This window comes from Halyomorpha halys, unplaced genomic scaffold, assembly GCF_000696795.3.
Source record: "Halyomorpha halys isolate HHAL.00 unplaced genomic scaffold, Hhal_1.1 Scaffold649.1, whole genome shotgun sequence".
Classification (NCBI taxonomy): Eukaryota; Metazoa; Arthropoda; class Insecta; order Hemiptera; family Pentatomidae; genus Halyomorpha; species Halyomorpha halys.
In genome coordinates, this window is record NW_027105546.1 from 893057 (window position 1) to 910327 (window position 17271).

General features: G+C 32.1%; 1 protein-coding gene and 1 long non-coding RNA gene across 3 annotated transcripts in view; both read right to left on the bottom strand.

Annotated features, from left to right (window-relative positions):
- Dll (Distal-less) overlaps nucleotides 1-17271 on the bottom strand; it is a 152158-nt gene that overhangs the window by 45521 nt on the left and 89366 nt on the right. The gene's annotated exons all lie outside the window — the stretch shown is intronic.
- LOC136796885 (uncharacterized) lies at nucleotides 3717-12358 on the bottom strand. Its single transcript, XR_010844668.1, has 3 exons — nucleotides 11919-12358; nucleotides 10561-10598; nucleotides 3717-3940 (listed from the first exon to the last, which is right to left on the bottom strand). It is a non-coding gene; the product is annotated as an uncharacterized lncRNA (long non-coding RNA).

The following is a 17271-nucleotide window of genomic DNA, read 5'->3' on the forward strand; positions in this document are numbered from 1 at the left end:
ACACTGATACTTATTTTCCTTAATTTTAGCAGATTCTATGATTACTCTTGAATACAAATAAAATAAAAATATTGTAAATTCCGAAATATTACGTTCATTCGTAAGGCTCAACGGGATTTTCTGTGTAGTACATCGGATTTTTTGTCTATTGTTTGGTAGTGATAAATTATACCGATTCTTCTAAAAGAAGGCTTTCGAAAAAAAATATAAATAGTACTTTTTCTGTTAGATTTTGGAACTTAGCAATTGCTTCCTTGAGTTCAGCTATTAAGAAATGTTACACGTATTTTCACGTAATTGTAGAGATTTATAAATTATAGCTACCGGATTTGGTGCGCCGAAAGTCGTGTGATTGCCAGGCCAACACACCGTGACAAAAAGATCTAATCGGCTAATTAAACATTTACACATGTACGAATTTCCTCATTCACCGGACTCATCTTCGTAATTACCATATGTTATTTCGATTGTATGATTCTTGTAACGTTTGTACGCTGTTATGATTCATCGAGTACGGCAAACCGACAACTAAGGGAAAAAATAAAATAAAATAGAACGGTCCAGGGAATTAATTCTAAAACTGCGGTTCTTTGAACATGATCGATATCTAATTCGTGCGTTCATATTAATTACTTCATTAGGCAGTTTCCTTCGGAATAGAATTAATTCGAAAGACGGAACAGAAAAAAAAATAATAATAAAAAAAAAGGAAAGGAATATGCCATAAAAATACGAGCCATTCCCAGGAGCCGCTGAGTGTTATCAAATTCTCTGCATTACTCAGCTGTCTCTCGGTCGGATCGGGAATTCCTGCCCTCATCTCTTGCCGGTGGCATTCGTTATACCGTCCGTCTTTGATGAAGTTAGGAGCAAGAATTTTCATGTAGAGGAGTATTAAACATGTTAATGATGTCCGCTTATTAATTACCGAATTAATTAGATTACATCTCTCCATAATTTTAACTATTACTCCCCCAGCTCTCAGTTTAGCGCTATTCCGAACATCAAAGGCGACTCAAATTCATTTAAGGCTAGAGATGGCTACACACGCTCAAGACTGCTGGTTTAGAGAAAACAGAGGAGGCTACCAAAAAAATACATCGACTTTTTTTCAGAACAACATTAAAATCAGTTTATTAAATAACATTAAAATAGCTTGTTATTTTATATTATGTTTAATATTGGGAAAGTACTCCTTGTTTGTTTAAAACGTTTCCTTCGTAATCTCCAGACGAAATAGATTATTGAATAAATACATATGGTAATATACATTATATATAATATAGTTTGTTTAACGCAGGACCAACCTCGTACAATTTATGCAACTGTTCATTTAATTTTATGGGAGTGGGTAGCTTATTGGTAAGGCAATAGACCATTAACTCCAAGGACCCGGGTTCGAATCTGGCTGTGGCAGATAATTATTATTTGCTTCACTGTAGCCGTTGAATCAGCTCTGTGGGTTCGGTAGCTCTCTGAGGTCCACCCAGCCTCATAAATTGGTTAAATATTAATCAATAGTGAAATTACTTAATGAATAATAAGATTTCATTATTCTTAACAGTTCCAAGTTAGTTTCCAAAAACATTTGTAAATTTGTGTATATAGCCACCCTTAGACACTAACCATTAATTAATCAAACCTATATCCACACTAATGCGTTGTCAATATTTAAAAAGGAAACCGAGCCGATGATTAGAAACTCAATCAATTTTTTTCTCTCTTCAGACTAACACCTTCCATGTGAACTCATAAATAATTTAAATAGTTATTTCCTTACGTTTAAGCCTCTATTATATTTGTCATGGTTGGCAATATTAACAGTTTACTTCATTATTTATTTATTAAGCTGGTGTTTCGGCCCATTTATAAGTAATTAATAATTTAAATTATATAACATAATAAAAATAAATGTACTCACTCTGACTTTGACTTCTGTCAAAGCAGCTCTGACGAAGCCCTGCTACGTGGGGCGAAACGTAAGCTCAATTAAAATTGTCATCACTATTTGAATTTTATTTTTAACACACCCGGACCATATTTCATTTATTAAACATAAATGTAATTTTAGTACAGATAGTCAGACACAATTGTATTGAGTTTGTTTGCACAGATAGGAAATACCAGTAACAGATATAAGGAATTGGTTGAAACGTCAGTAATGAAAATACAATATGATGCTTTGTCTTTTTTTTTCTATTATATTACATAGAAATAACGCGGCTGAGAGAAAAGCGCTGGGATTTCTTGGAGGCATGCTGTGCCTTTCACACGGGAGTAACGAGGCTCTGCTCCGAGTTCCCCTGCAGAATGTAAATATTGTATATTTATTTTATTGTTACTTAAAATTTAATTTTTTTAAATTTTAATTTGGTGAGTACTATTCATATCGTTTACATTTTATTATTATTTTTCTCTCTTTTTTTTCTATTGTTCTTCTATTTCTGTATGTATAGTATGAATGAATATTCGAACAATAATAGTTAATGCCATTAATTTGTGGCAGGTTGTATTAATTCTCTTCAATAAAAAATAAAAAAAAAACACAATTATCCAATAATATTGGATCTGTTTTTTTTTTTTGGCAATTGAGTTCCAAATAAATCCCCATCATGTAAGAGATATTCTTGGATTTGTTCGCCTGGTATTTTAAGGTACATAGGAATGTTGCCCTCGATGGTTTAAGGATTCTGTCTCTAAAACGAAACTTGAAAGGAAAAGAAGAATCAAATGAGGATTTTTTCCTACCTATTAATTCTTTAATGAGCTACTTTCAACTTTCATAATGCAACTTATTAACTTTACGACTGGCATTTGGTTGTTTAATTAGCGTTTTAATGTTATGTTTATACACTGCTGTAAACTCTGTTGTTTACTCCATGTAGCTTTATGGAATAGTTGAACCCCAGACTTCTGGTTTCTCAATCCTCCGAGCTCCTGCTGAAGTTTTCTACTCCTGAAGAACGTGTCCTTGACTGCCCCCGGGCATCCTCCAACCCGCCCCAGAGGGAGTGGCCCCCGCCTATTAGTCTAGATTCGGACTGCCTGTGGGAACACCTGACGCAGGAAGCCTTCATAGTTTCGTTCCGGCCGCTTTATTGTTTCCCCTTTGACATAAGTTATACTCCGCCACAGGAACCTATCTCTGCCCTGACATCGCCTCCGAGCCTTCGACTGGAAATCCGGTCAGGCCCTCCGCCTAACCGTCTCACTGCAATAAAACTCTATACACACATACAAACTATACATTATTCAAACTACTAAACTGAAACTACTTTTTTCAGCTATATAAGCCTTTAATAACCGTTAAATTTTAGATTCTATTATAATCAAGATTAACAACTCTACTTGTTCTGAATGTCCTTTCTATACTTTCGCAAATATATTTTATGTTTCCAACGTCCAGTCATAACTCGCAACAGTTGGTTACATGAATAATTAAAGCGTCGTAAAGTTACATCCAGAATAATCGCAATTATACAGCACTCAATTATTATTACAGTAGCACTTAATTATAATGATGCTTTATCAAATATAATTAATGTACAAGTTTCAGAGTTATCTAACACTCACATCAGGCAGAATCGCTTTTAATCTATTTACTGGACTTTTTTTATTTTTAAAAATAAATCAAGCTATCTCTTTTAGTCATACGCCCACATTTTTCTGCTTCCCATTATCCTATAAATATGCTACAAAGGACTCCTTATAGTCAAGTGTATAACTTAAAATTGTCTAACAAGAATAAAACGATAAATAACTGATTTTCAAACTTTATTGGGAAAATACATTAATTATAAATGATTCATCTTCATGAAGATAAGTATGTATGGAACAATTTTTTGAAGGCCAGACAAAACCATCGAATCCTCCCGTTTTCAAAATGTATGAATAAAAAAATATCTTGCTGAAATATCCCTTAAAATCCATGAGACTGAAACTGATTTCCAGTTTGGATAATTAGTACTACATTCGTTATTAAGCTTAGTTAAAAAAGTAGATGTTAACTTAAAATTCAATAATTATATCGTATTATACATGTATTATAAGAAGACAGTCAGGGTTGGAGCCAAGAAAAACTAAAATATTTTTCAACTATTTATTGATAACCAATGTTTCGACTCAAAATGTAGTTCTTCATCAGTGCTGGTATGGTGGATATGGTGTACACTACTAAACAAAGGAATTTGAATTTCAATTCAATTCAGATCGATCATTTCAAATTCCTTTGTTTAGTAGCGTACGTTCAACACACAAGCCATCCGTGTGGCGATCCGCATTGTGGCTCAAAACGTTGATCATGAATAAATAGTTGAAAATTATTATATATTTTATACAGTTCTTATCATTTCCTAATTCATATACGACCAATCATCTATATCTGCAATATTTTGTACATTTTTTCCTGGTGCATAAAAAAATCTGATATTAAAATTCCATATAATGCAGGAAAATATTCTTCGAAATAAACATTTCAAAAAGTTATTTGTAAGAAATTCCAAGATATTTGAAATTTTTTTAGCTGTAAATAATAGTTTTCAATGAATTTATTTATTGACAAGGAAAGCATTTAAATATTTAAAACTGTTCCATTGAAGAATAATTGGTCGTTCTCGAACAACTGCCATTTATTTTTCAAAATATTAAACAAATGCAATTTATTATATTTTTTAAAATTGTTATTTGCATAAGAGAGTGCCTAAAGTTATAAAAAGACACACTGCCCTTATCCTCATAATTCTTGTTCACTTAACAATGGAACACTTAACGTTAGTAGCGAGGCATCATTCATGACGAACCAACCATGAAAAGCCTCTTGGGGCAAAATCGTAAACACTTATAATACACTAAGTGGCCTGCCTCTAAGATCGTCCAAGTCTCATAGCTTATTTGAATCACGGATGGAACTGCCGATACGATCGGAACCATTAATATGTATCAGCGAGTACAGAGCGGAAACAATTAGACACTTCTTCAGCGGTGTCATTGCATGTCTATAACCATACCCGAACCGTAACCATATCCGAACCGTAAGCATATCCAAACCGGAGTACAAGGGGACTGTGTAGGATGCGCTTAACCATTTCAGCTCCGTGACGCCTTATATTGCTCTATTCAAACGCTTAAATTATTTGGCGAACATTTTATGCATTCAAATCGTTCGTCAAGTCATTGTCATCATGTGCATGAGCATATTTTATGACACCCTTTTGTTTTGTCGCGATCTTATTCATCTCATATCTCATGTCTTAGCTCGTAGACGGTATTAATTTACCTTTACAAGGTTGTTTAAGCTACATTCTTAATAGATAGTAGATACATATTAATAGATATACCTTATGCAAAAAAAAAACGATACCACTTAAAACTGCTATGCTCTATAAAACAAAAACGCTCAAAATTTCCTCTCAGACAAATTCTTAATTATCATTACAAAAAAGTCACAACCGAAAAAAATGTCATTTGAAAAATTCAACAATTGCAATCAACATGTTTATGAATTGAAACAGAATAAGCGATATCTAGGCAGTCACTAATAACATTAATATGATGTTCATAAAAACATTTAATGCAAAACAGTACTTCGTGTTTATTTACACTTTCTGATTTACAAATTCATGTTTAAATGATAGAAAATAGAAAAAAAGTTTTGGGAACTCTGGTATTGGATGCCGATAGATTCAAAATCCAAACCAGCTGGACAGCCTTAGCATAATCTCAGCTAAGTATTGCTTTAATATTTTCAAACAATTTTCTATATTTTTCATATTCCAGAAAAAAAATACTTATATTAGTCGTAGATATTTTTACCAATTTTTTAAATTCAAATATTGATAAATTCTCCAGCTATTCTATACATGTGGCGACGACATTGTAATAGGTTGTTACAACTAACTTCTTCAAACTATGACTAACAACGCCCCGCGAACACTTTAAATCGTGCAAGCCATACTTTATAGAGATCGCATTGACAAATTTAAAAAATAAAAAATATTTAGAAGTTTTCAAATGAAATTTATTTAAAGTGAAGTGATATTTGTTAAACTTTAAAAGCAAAATTATTACACTAATTTTAATCAATAACCAAAATGTTCTATGTTACGGCTAATACGACATCCACATGAGAAAAAAAAGGTGGAAATATATTTACTACCACTGTTACTAGACTAACGGTTGGGCGAGGTCATTTGTTCAGAATCACGCTCTACCTCCAAATTTTTCCCCAATTCAGGGTTCCATCTTTATGAGGCTGGGTGAGCCCCAGAGGGCTCCCGAATCCACAGGTTTGACTCATGGCTATAGTAACAGAATAAATAATTGTCTGTCATAGCCGGATTCTAACCCGTGTCCTTGGAGTCAGTAGCATAATGCCTTATCAGGCAACTCCATATATAAATATAAGTGGAGGGACTTGGAGGAGTAAGAGTGGTCTACTAAAATAAAAAATTCCACTGGCCTTTTTAAAATTCTAGATAATTTAATATTCCGAACGAACATTAATTCATGAATTAAGGCTTGGCCACTACTTTGAAACCTTCTATTGCTTTCTTAAGACTTGATATCCAGCCTGGCACTCCTGTCCTGAGTAGCGGGATGTCCAGAGACTTCTCCCCTCCCCCCCCCTGACGGAAGGGGTGACTGAGGAACATCTTGAGAGCGGGATAAACTGTACAATAGAAAGGGGGAAGGCGGGCGGAATTAAGACGACAATGTGTTATTATAAAGGGGATAGGGCGTGGTCGCTTCCGTCCGTTAGCTGAGCAACATCTGCCGAACAACTGTCAACTGCCGGGATTGCTGCTCCTGCAAGAAGTGGATGGCCGTGTCGACGGAGTCGCTGCACACGAGGAGCATCTTCCAATAACAGAATAGCTTCCAGTAAGAAAGTATGTTAAAACAAAGATGGAAGCCAGAAGAGTTTTGAGATCAAGCCAATAGATCTTAATAAGAGTAGTGATTGCAAATATCACAAAAACAGTTATTGCAGAAAGAAAGTCTATTAAACAATGAATTACGTTGATATTTACACTAAATTCATAAATTGAAGAAGTTGAACCTGATTTTTACCAGAGTGCAAGTAAAAAGGAATCAAAATTTTATATTGGATCCATTCCAAAGATGGTAAGTTATTTTCGCTACAGACTGTCCTAAAGTTACCCTGTCAAAAACTAATCCCAGTCCACGGCTCAATCCATGGAATCAATCTAACTCATTTAAGCTCTGCTACTATCTAAGCCAATCGATGTGTTATAAGTTATATTTTAAATGTAAATGTATTTAAAAAAAAATAAAACAACCTAAAATTCAGTTTGACAGGTTAAACAGTAAACATTTTATTCAACTTTATAAATTTAAGTGAGAGCCTGAAGATGGACTAACAGTCCTTAACGTTGAAAGGAATATTTTAGTAACGTAAAATTGATGAAAATAAAATATTAATGTAAGAAAGCAAATAAATGTCTCAGGAAAAAAACAAAAGAATAAAACGTGAATTTGTAAAGAAAACTCCTAATATTTAGTTTTGAGGGAGATAGATCCAAAAATATAAGCAGCAGAGCAGTTGTGTCGACAGGTCCAATATTAAAGTTATGAGCGGTTCTAATTTTGGCTATCTACTCCATGTAAAAATATCAAATAATAACTAACAAATGTATGAATAGACCAAGATTTATTATTGATGAAAATTATTTATTATATTAATAAAGATATAATTACATTTATTTATTCCATAATTTATTTATCTTGCCATTAATCTATATACCAGGCGTTGTGCCACTATCTGCAAGGTCTTGGGTTCGAATCCGGCAGATAATTATTTATTCTCTTCGTGAGCCCAGGAGCCCTCCAGGCTCAGCAGTGGTACCCACTTATTTGAGGAAAAATCTGGCGGTTGAGTGTGATGTTGATAAAATCACCATCTTGTATTATTGTAATATATAATAAATGCGATATACGATGAATCAAGTAAAAAAAAACGAAACAATTGAATAAATAATTAAATCATTGGAAAAAACTATGCGATTTTTTGTATGAATAAATTTCATTTTATGTAATATTTAAGGATTATATAAGATTGCTTTCATCACAATAATTAAATACTTAACTTTTATATTTTAATTAAATTGCATTGAGAGTATTTAATATTAATGTTTTGTTTATATATTTATTATATAATGCAAATATTGAATACTCATGATGCATATAATTAAAGCCAACCGTGACCCGATATAGTTAATTGAAGCAACCGCTGACTTGTGTGTGTTGGATATTAAGATAAGCATATTGGCCTGTTAGGAAAACATAAAGGGTATTAATGAGGCGAAAGATATGCCGGCTAAACCTACTAATTCTAATAAGATGTTCCAATTTAAATCACGGATCCGTCCGTCAGGCCATTCCGGTAAAACCTGTTTGACCTAAAGGCCCCGGGGCTCCCTTCACGAGCTGAGAATATTTTAATTATTCCGCTTAGATTGGAGAGTTCGGAAAGTAAAAATTAGAAGGAAGCAAAAAAATGTAAAGGAAGAAAAAAAAATGAAGGGAAAAAAAAAAAAGATTCTGATTTATGTCTTCCTTGACGGGTATAAGAAATACAGAAGCAACTCACCGGTTTTAAGTAGTTCAAGTCATCGCTGAAACTAGATTCATTAGGTTTTATTTAAATAGTAAAGTATGACTGGATATCTTCCATTAGCTCTTCGAATGCTAAGTGTTATTTGTTGGGATCTCATCTAATTTATATATTTTTGAGTTCAACGAGGCCAAAAAAAAAAAAAAACATATTGGAATGTCGTGCGTAATGAATAAAATAAAGTAGGATTAGGTATGGTCAGAAAGACAATTCAACTTGTAAAAACACTATTTGATAAGAGCCAACGTTTCGCGCAAATTAGTAGGGCTACTTCAGGGCTAAAAACAAGATAACAAACTTCAAAAAATGTAATCAATATAACATAATAATTCTGGATTTTCTTTCCTATCATGTTGTTTAATTAATTTACAATACAATATTTCGTGTTATTATTATTTTTAATTTAGTGACTATATGACATTATTTCAAAAAGAAATGGATGTATTTAACAAATGAGGAATATTAGTTCTTGAAGATGGGGAAACCGAATACGTTGTACAAACAAATATAGAATATTGATAATATTCTACAGGAAATTTATTTTTCATCTCAACATCTTAATTAAAAAAATATATAAGATAACATTTAATATATATGCCGCTTTCTTTATTCCCTATTTATCCATATTTTTTTCTTAATATCTAGACCTAAAGTTGGTTTCTTGCTATGTTCTTTATTTTATTCATCTTTGTACAACTCATTTCTACTGCTTTAATTTACTTTTTATATTTATTATATTGGTCCTTTTTACCTGGTCGCTATCTTCTAGTTACTGCCTCGTACTAACCAAGGTGGGAGTGTCAACATTCATTTCTCGGGACCACCAGCAATGAAATATTAACTGTCCCAAGTGGGAATCGAACCCACAACGTTCTGAACTGATCATTCTGGAATCCAGGCTCCAATGCGCACAGAAGTCGCGTCCATTAAATTCTACCATAGTTTACGATATATTTCGTGTTATACTGTTATATTGTTTACGATATGTTTAGTTTCGTATATTATTTTTAGCTCTGATGAAGCACTACAAAATGGCCGCAACGTTAGCCCTTATTAAATAGATCATGTACTGTTTGAGTTATTTTATGACCTAACCCTATCAAAAAGGCAATCTTACTTTTATAAATAAATAAATAAATGAATAAAAAGTTTTGAAATTACTGAAAAAGATTCAATGATGCTTCAAAAATATATATATATTTTTTTTACGCATGTTTAGAAATTTCAAACACTATAAAAAATATTCCGGAGTAGAGATATGTATAGTTTGTAAGAAGATTATGAACTACTAGAACTTAAATATATAAAAAAAATAAATCTGAAGTATCCTTTTTTTTTTTTAGTAAGTGCATACGTAATAATTTAAAATTTATCGAAATCCAAAAAAGACTTGCGAACTGACGAAAACCGAAAGAAATTGTTCATCGATGCGGTAAAAATCCTTCACCCCCTACTCAACGATGGAAACAATTCTGAAAAGAGTGGAAAACCCATAAAAGAAAAAAAAAGATTGTATCAAAGCTTAAAATCGCTCTAACCGTGCAACTTTCAGGAACTACTGCGTCCATGTTTACACCAAAGCGACAGCAGCCCAGGCTATAGTTTATACTGTTGTTGAATTAAAAACCATTAAATAATAATTTATTTTTATTAAAGTCTCTGCTCTGACATAATTATTCAATAAACTGAATTATGATAATGGATTATTTATTCAATAAAATTTCAACAACACTTGAAATCCTTCTTTGATTTTCCGTCATTATAGTCATAATGTTAGTTATAGACGTCAATTATACTATAATTATGATACTAATTGATGTCCTATTATATAATCCAATTAGGTAAATAGAATTGACAAATTATATTTTAGTATAATTATATCAAACTAATAATCTAATGGTTACAGTAAATTATGAAAATGTACTCACAGTATCCTTAACGTTAAGATATATTTCTCTTGACATACCTGAAACAGTAAAATAAAAATCAATATATTTTTCTAAATATGAATGATTATTGACAAAAAAAAGTTTAATATAATTATCCTTAGTTCTCTTTGTTTAATATTTAATCTTTTCATATTATTTAAATAATAATAATTATTTAACATAATGGTCGTAGTCCTGTTTGAATCGGTAGAGTTAATATCGATGCATTACTTCACAGTAGTGCTAAATACATGAACTAAGTTTCGTAAACTAATTTTACAAAAAATATAATTAAAAGTTCTCTCTGTTGGGAAAATTAAAACTTTTCAATCAATTTTCCATTAAAATAAATATTATTAAATTTTGGAAAATAAGAAAATCACTTAGTACTTTTATTAAATATTGATATATATTCAGAGGTAGACAATTGGTGTATAAACAAATATTCTTTTTATATTAATTTAGACTTGCATTAATAATATTATTGATAGTTTTATGCTATAGATAATAATAGTAAAATACACTACACTGAGATTGTTCGTTACATTTAAAGTTATTTTTTTTTCCGTTCAATAAACTTAAAGTTTTTCAAGATTTACTTTACCTTAGAGGTTGTGTTTTGTATTAGGTATTATCTTAGTTTGTAGAAAGAACAATAGTATAACTATATACCTGCACAATTAGTTCGAAAATTCATCCGTACCATAAATTTATATTTAAATCCAATAAGAAATATTCACATAAAACAAAATGGGTTCCATATCATGGATCCTTCTACTCAACTTTTACCTCCTCCTTCCTGGATATATACTCAGAATGACTAATTTCAGTAGTTTAGAGAGAAAAATATTTTATTTATCTATGCTGCCCAAATAAATCAGGTTGCTACACACACAGGATACTAATCAATCCGTAATCGGACATATATAAATTACATATAATTACATGGTATAATAAAATAGAAAGAAGTTTTTAACAGTTTTATTCCCTACAGTTTCCTTTTACAATCAATTTTAGTCTATACACTAAATACAAATATTTCAATTCATCCTTTTTTTTCTTTTCCTATTCCTTCAATTTCATCATTTCACAATTTTTAATTCACACGATCAACAAATTCACTCTCCCGAATTCACCTTTCTAGATCCTTCCCAGTGACCCGCTAAACATTAATAATAGTCAGAGCAGTAGATCAGTTTACCAAAAAACTAACAAATAAATACATTTTACGAGAAGAAGACTAACACATAGATTCAAAGGAAAATATAATAAAAGGTGGTTACAAGAAACACATGAATGGATAAATAAGTTTTAAAAAAATATATACTTATATTAAAATAATATACTTCTTTTCATACCTTATCCGTGATGGTTACACAGGACACACAGAGGCTAGGCGAGTGGTCATGCCCTATAGGGAAAGCGGACATAGACTGATGTCGGGGCCGGTGGTAATCCGTTAATGAGGTGACGCACTTTGTTAATAAGTGATACACATTCCCTGGGAGAGATTAGTGGCACCTGATTGGGCTATTATTCAGGCTGACCTATCTGTCAAGACGGTACGCCCATCCGTCCTCCGGGATTCTTCAGTCTCCGTCTATCCCTTTCAGAAAAATTATATCTTCACGAACCCGTCCGAAAGCGAGTCAATCAGGAGAAGGGAATGGGTTTTTATACTATATCCAGTTTGAGTGAAAACGTTTCAGAACTACTCTATCTGAGGAAACGTCACTTTTGAATTATTAAAACTTCTTATTGACTTTGATCAGGAGTTATTGTGAACATTAACGATCAAAATGGAATGATCAATCCGATTTAAAACATAAGTGATGGAAAACATATGTTTAAATTTGTTTCAGACATGCCTGTAAATCTCTTTGGAACATTTTTGTATAAATACATGTTGTATAGAGGTACTGATTGCTAATTATCCATTGATTATTTTGTTTCAATAGTTAATTAAAATTACTAGAGTTCCTTAGTTTTATATTCAAACTCAAAAAACGATAAAAACCATTTATTTAATTAAACAGAAAGCTAATACGATACATTGAAGTGTCATTATCGTTTAAGTCTTGTCAAATATATCCCGAAATCGGCACTGGACATATAATGTAGCTTAATCGTTATATCATTGAAGATGTTTGTCCAATTCTCAAATCTCAAATATGAAAAAAAACAATGAATTTGGTTTTTACATTTTTCTCATCTTTAGTTATATAGATAGAAATTTTTCAATTATTTTTCATTTTTCTCATCTCTAACAATATGGATAGAAATTTTTCTCATCTCTAACAATATAGATAGAAAATCTATGGTCCTCGAAGTAAGAAGGCTTTTAAATTCCATATATTTTGAAATGCTCACCATACTAGTGAAATATGGCGGAAAAAGCACATACATTCCGAATGAGCAGCTTCCAGCTACAACCCATTTTCCCTATTACAATTAGCATCTCCTATGATATTCAGGGACAGAGATTTTACAGTTTGTAAAATAATAGCTATTTAATTAAACTCATAACTTGTTATAGAACTTCATAAAACCGACAGCTTTACTTATAGTTATGGATTGAGTTTAGTTTTTATAAAACACCAATTACGTCCTAACAATTATTTTTATATTCACATATTTTTTTATTAGTTCGAGTATAACGTCTTATAACGGTGAATTAGAATTATTATTATTATTATTTTTTTTTGCATTAGTCTTCAACTCCCTTACTTAAGAGCAGAAAAAAAAAATTAATATAGAATTTACAGTCTTGATAACTCGAGGTAATCAGGTTGTTATAATATAAAATGAGGAAGTCGAGAATTAATGGCTTCATGTCTATTTTTTTTAGACAAAATTCACTTTAACGCTCTGCGACCCTGCGATACAGAAACAAGAAGCAATATGATTCTAACCACTCCAGAATCCAATACTGAATTTTTCCATGAATTAGACTGAGTTCTTCCTACCCCTCCCCCCCAAAAATCAATATTAAGACGATGACATAATTTTCTATTCAATTTCTCCGAAGATAATATTTATAGGCGAGGATATTTTAACTGACAAGAATCCTTGGAGTACAGATGTACAAGCATTGGTACTGTGACGTCCGTAGACTGGATGCGGAGCGCAGTTGGACCAATTAGTGAATCCTTGATTGTGACGTTGGTGAATCTATGAGCGGGGAGCGGTTCCTAAGAAGCCTATTTTTTCCGCTGCCCCTTCATCAACAATAGGCGGATCAAAGAGCCGGTAATTATCGCTCAATGAATCATCATCTGCTCTTCTTTGGTCCATCTATGATGTCTGTTTACTCTTCTTCAACTCCAATAAGCTATGAATATATGGTTTTATAGTTTTCGGAATGTTTTATAAATGATTTTAACAGAAATTAACCGTATAGGACAAAACTTGAAGTCAAACTGTTTTTGTTTAAAGGCGTCACTCACATTTAATTCTTATTCAATTTTATATGTTTTATTTTATTTTTTTTTTGTCTGATGTCATAATCAATTTTTTTTCTTTTATCCTATAAAACCTAAAAAGGGTTTTTGAAATATCCAGGCTTAATCCTAAAATAGCGAGGTGTGACTTAAAATATGAACATTACTGGAAGATATGGCTAATTGTCGAATTGGACACAATAACAAAAAAAAGCCACTTTACTGATTAGATTTATGTTTCTTCCCTGAACATATGCAGAACCACTGCCTTAATACATTACATATCTCACAACAAAGCTAATATCTAAAATTCAAATTCAGCAAAATATTATTTTGAAATCCCAAAACTAACCTAAAGTTTAAATACAATAAACACCTTCAGCATTATCTCAATTACAAATATCATAAAAAATTAAAATAAATAAATAAAGTAATAATAAGATCTCAAAAATGAAGTTCAGTTACTATAACTAATTGGAGAAGAAGCAAATTAATATTTCTCAACGATTTTGACAGGAATTCCCAACTTACCAAAGGTCAGAGAATTAATCCCTAAAATATTTTCCTTAGCGTTTTTAGAAAACTGGCGTTTCTGAGTGCTTTTGGAAAATTTATGCATTATAACCCCTATTGGTACTGTTTTACTTGCATTTTCGCTTTTTGCGGTAGTTTCTCCAATTTTTTTAGTTTTTGGAGGTTTAAAATTACGGGGGAGAAAACAATCCTTCCTACCACTAACCGCTCTGTAACTATGCCCATGTATACAATGTGTTCTATAATATAATAACTCAGTATTTTTTCTAAATTATGGGGGAATGATATTAGTCAATATGTTTGGTGATTCTTTAGATGTGGGCGTACTGTGTTTATTCTGCATTTATATGATCTTTTTCTGTCTTGAAGACGACTGACCAACCCAAACGTTAACAGAAAGGTTATTTTGTTGTTTTATGATATTTGACACACTTGCAACCTTATCTTTCTATATTATATTATATTTTCATATTCTATTTTATACAATACTGAACTCAGCTCCTAACTCAAAACTCTCAAAGAACCTTTTTTCCTGAATTCTTCGATGTCCTATCTCTAACCTTTCCGGTGTGCCTTATTCCCTGACCGACGACAAAGAACATTGTCCCTATACTAATAATGAAATTCTTTCCACCTCCTCTATGGATTATATCCGCCGGGATAACTTTCGCTTCTTTTTGATGGCGGTCCCCTTTCAGGAGCGCTGTCTGCCCCTGGCTGGTGTAGCCTTCTTTGTTTCCTGAATGTAACTCGTATCTAAACAATGCGTACATTATCCTTCTAGGGAAGCCTTTGTGAAAATTTGCGTCGGAATATTCTATACTAGTTTTAGAAAGCTCGTTTAAACATTAAGATTATATCCTGTATAAGAGTTTATCTGAATATTACATAAAGTAAATATCAATAGTAATATTGCTCTTCAATTAAAATAATACTCACATTTCTTGATATTTCATTTATAAATATTTGGGATGCGTTTTCCATTCTTTCCTCCATGCTTGGAATGCTCATCCTTATACGAATATTTTTTCTTCTCGCATCCTTAATACCGCATCGCTATCGTGTTTAAGTAGCCGATGCGGGAGGACAAAGTAGCTAGCTACAGTAGTTATGCAAGAGCTCTTCTCGTGTCTGCGTGTTTGTGTATTGTGTGTAATTTGATGGATTTCCACGTCCTTGTGTTGGCCGCTGGTTAACGACTTCGCACGCTATTGTGTGGTTCCGCATGATGGTACCGCTCTGTCTGCCAGCCTTTGCTGTATTTTCCACGACCGAATGTCAAGAAAGCGTGTCTCTGAAGGTTTTTTTGTTTCATGAAAGGACAACTTAGTAACAGTAAATCATAGAGGATTAGCCATTTTCAGCCAAATAGTATGAATTTTATTATAAAGTTCAGTGTTTTTGTTTCATAACATCGTAGGGATCAGACTTTATCAATCACGAAATTAACCAATGCCTTATTTAAATTATTCTGTGCATTTAGTAGGCCATTTTTATTTTTTTAACCAGATATCAATCCTTCCATTACAAACTCCCTAACCATCAAAATCCTCAAGTTTCTAACCTTGCTTTTCCTTTTAGTCCTCCTCGAGACCTTCTAGTGTAAAAATATGATTAGAAGAAACAACCACTGGGTAGTTTCTCTCCATGCATCACTCCATTTTTAAATTACATCAAATTTACTTAATGTGTTTTTATGTAAATTGCAATAAATAAATAGAAATTTTTTTTAGAAATTTCACATCCAATATGTGGATTTGAATTTCATGTTTATTTCAATGTTAAATGAGTCAGAATTTTTTTTAAAATTGTGTTTAATATATTTTTTTAATAATATTAGGAAAACACGCATATCAATTTTCTATCTAAGGACTTACATGAGCTGAAATGGGCTACTGTAGATATGATCGAACGAGAATCTTGTTGGTCATTCCTGTTTTGAATATACATAAACATTGAATATACATCATTCGGCACAAAGGATGAAAGGAATAAAAGGATTGGATGACGAATGTTTTGCTAATACTTTAGTGTACCGACATTAATTCTTTCAAAACAGGCATCCTTCCACGTTTATTTATCGAGAGCATGTAGTGCAAACCTGTTACCATAAAGCCACGATCGATCAAGGTTTTTTTTTTTTTTTTATTAAAAACTGGTCTTGATTAATAACGCGATATATTTTACGATAGAGAGCTAGAGCTTAGAAACCGACTTAACGTTCCACGGCTGCCTGCTAACGAAAGAAACCAGTGACACAGCGGAACAAGCATTGGCTACGTAGGATCTCCATATGCAAATTGAGGCTTGGCGAATCATCTTCCTTGCCTAGTGGATCTATGTAATGTAATAGTCCATCATATCTGGCTGTTTATTGTTCACTGCAATTAACAGTCTAGGATTATATGTAATGGATGAATCATAAAATTATCAAAACAAAGAGTCAGGTGTCGGATTTAATCCGCAATTAACATTTCAATTAGCACCTAGGAAAAAAGATTGGAAGCTGAATACAGGTGGTAATTTCTTATACAAATCGGTATCCTAGTAAGTTTTTAATTCATAAAGCTTTGTTGCCTGTGAGATATTAAATATTAAAGTAAGTATAAATCACTAGCAAAATTAAATATTATATAAAATTTCATTCAATAATTATTGCCATTTAATTTTTTTTTTTGTTTTGCTGCATGTAAGTGATTTAAAATTAACTATTGGAGAAGTTTGTCGAGGGAGGGGG